General features: G+C 51.4%; 1 pseudogene; it reads right to left on the bottom strand.

Moving 5' to 3' along the window:
• Positions 1-1,119: 1,119 nt before the first annotated feature.
• LOC119514701 lies at positions 1,120-2,276 on the bottom strand (annotated as a pseudogene).
• Positions 2,277-2,747: the final 471 nt, after the last annotated feature.

The raw sequence follows: 2,747 nt of genomic DNA, 5'->3' as shown, positions 1-2,747 counted from the left end.
ATAAAGCTTCAGTGGCTGAGAGATTTCAAATGGAGTCAAGAGGTCACTCTGGTGGACATTCTTAAGCACTATATAGATAACACTTTTCAGGTTTTAATATATTGGAATAGCTAGAAGCAAATACCTGAAACTACCAAACTCCAACCCAGTAGCCTTGACTCTGGAAGACAATTGTATAACAACATGACAAGGGGTGACTGTGTTTGTGAAAGCCCTGTGAATTGCACTCCCTTTATCCAGTGTATGGATGGAGTAGTAGAAAAAAGGGGGCAAAAACTAAATGAAAAATAGGGTGGGATGGGGGGGGGAGGGTGATTTGGTTGTTCTTTTTTATTTTTATTTTTTATTCTTATTCTGATTCTTTCTGGTGTGAGGAAAATGTTCAAAAATAGATTGGGGTGATGAATGCACAGCTATATGATGGTACTGTGAACAGTTGATTGTACACTGTTCTAGTTGGCTAATGCTGCCAGAATGCAAAACACCAGAGATGGAATGGCTTTTATAAACAGGGGCTTATTTGGATACACAGTTACAGTTTTAAGGCCATAAAGTGTCCAAGGTAACACATCAACAATCAAGTACGTTCACTGGAGGATGGCCAATGGTGTCCAGAAAACCTCTGTTAGCTGGGAAGGCACGTGGCTGGCGTCTGCTCCGGAGTTCTGGTTTCAAAATGACTTTCTCCCAGGACGTTCCTCTCTAGGCTTCAGCTTCTCTCCAAAATGTCACTCTTGGTTGCTCTTGGGTCGTTTGTCCTCTCTTAGCTTCTCTGGAGCAAAAGTCTTCTTTCAAAGGCTGTCTCCAAAATGTCTCTGTAAGCTGAAGCTCCTCTCTCAGATTCAGTGCATACAAGAGAGCTGTAGCCCCTCTTCAAAATGTCACTCACAGCTGCACTGAGTTCCTTCTGTTTGTCAACTCATTTATATGGCTCCACTGATCAAGGCCCACCCTGAATGGGTGGGGCCACACCCCCATGGAAATATCTCATCAGTTATCACCTACAATTGGGTGGGGCACATTTCCATGCAAACAACCTAATCCAAACGTTCCAACTTAATCCCCACTAATATGTCTGCCGCACAAGATTGCATCAGAGAATATGGCTTTTCCTGGTGGACATAATACATTCAAACCAGCACATACACCATGGATGATTATATGGTATGTGAATATGTCTCAATAAAACTGAATTTAAAAAAAAAGGGGAGCAGGGGATCCACTTCTGATGTGTTCAGTCCAAGGAGGGGAGGGGGTCTACACAAGCCAGAGAAAGCGTCTTGCAAATTCCAGAACTAGATTAGGAGTGGCTCTGGTTGGAAACGATGGCTGACGCACAGATGAGATTGGACAGGCTGCCCAGTGAGGTGTCAGGAGTAGCTGGCTCCAAAGAAGGCTGGGTCCCAAAAGCCCCAGCTCATCCCGCTGGGGCTGCTTTAGCCTCTACCCAGAACTGCCCTGGACCCAGGCCGGGAGCTGGACAGGAGCAGTGCCAACCCCCCAGAGTGTGCTGAGGTGTGCTGTTAGAGGGCAGAGGCTGGCCCAGTCTTCGGGGATCCCAGGGCTGCTGGAGTGTGTTAGGAAAAGAACAGGAGCTCTGGGGAGGCTCAGGCCTGGGGCTTACACATCCTGGCTTCCTCTTCTTGATTCTCTTGGCTCAGCGGTTCTGGAACCACACCAGGTAGGGAAGAAGAGGGGGTTTATTCTAGCTCCAGCACTCCTCCCTCCAGGGACAGAGAGAGCAGAACCTCAAGTCCGGAAACCCAGAGAGAAAGGGCTGTGGGTCAAGCCCAGAGCTGGCTGTGTGGGGCACTCCCGTCCTGAGAAGTAGTCTCAGCAGCTCACCTATATCTTGGCCTCAGGGAGACGGGGCACCCAGGCCAGGTGCTCATGGGTGCTGATGTCAGGATACGGCTGTGCTGCAAATGCCCGCTCCAGCTCCAGCAGCTGCCCCTGCTGAAGGTGGTCCACTTCCTCAGGTGAGGACCCAGCCTGGGGGCATGAGCTGGGGACTGGGGTGGGAGTCAAGCCAGGGACCCTCACAAGAGCCTTCTGCCTCCACCAAGCCTCAAAGCCATCAACAGATTCCGAAGTCCCTACTCCCCACCCCTCTTTGACCTTCCCTCACCACATCATTCCCCTCATCCTCCCCCTGCCCACTCTTTCACCACTGGAGCACCTGCTGGGGCTGCATCCATGGGGCTGGCCTTGGAGCTAGCAGAGGGTGAGGAGCTGAAGGGCCATGTCAGGGCCGTGCCCACAGCAGACCCCTCCATTTGGGGTTTTATCCAGCTCAGCATGGCTGGCCCTGCCTCCAGGAGAGGAGCAGTTTAGATTTCAGTTTAAAGAGGGCAGACGTGGAGATGGGGCTTATGGGGGAGTGTGTGGGACAAAAGCTTTGTGGCCAGCTTTTCTGATCCCAGATTCCTTCCTCAAACCTTAAACTCTGGCACCCTGTGTCCAAATCCTGTACTTCATGAAAATCCTCCCAGGGCTGCTTCTAGGAAGCCTAAGAGATGCATCTCCAATTCTGGTGCTGCAGCTGCCCTCTGGAGCCCTCGGTGCTCTGACCCCAGCTGCCTTCAGGGAAGTTGGAGCCCTTTCCCATGACAGAGGACTGGGCGAGTGAGGCTGGACAGGACCTGGAGGGTGTTGGCGGAGAGGGGGGCAGCAGATGTGCTGGACCACCAGGCCCTCAGCAGGGCTGGAACAGATGTCACCACCAGATCGCCCTCGAGTCTGCTTTA

Source organism: Choloepus didactylus, chromosome 18 (genome assembly GCF_015220235.1).
Source record: "Choloepus didactylus isolate mChoDid1 chromosome 18, mChoDid1.pri, whole genome shotgun sequence".
NCBI classification, from domain to species: Eukaryota; Metazoa; Chordata; class Mammalia; order Pilosa; family Megalonychidae; genus Choloepus; species Choloepus didactylus.
This window is presented reverse-complemented; position numbering and strand designations above follow the sequence as displayed.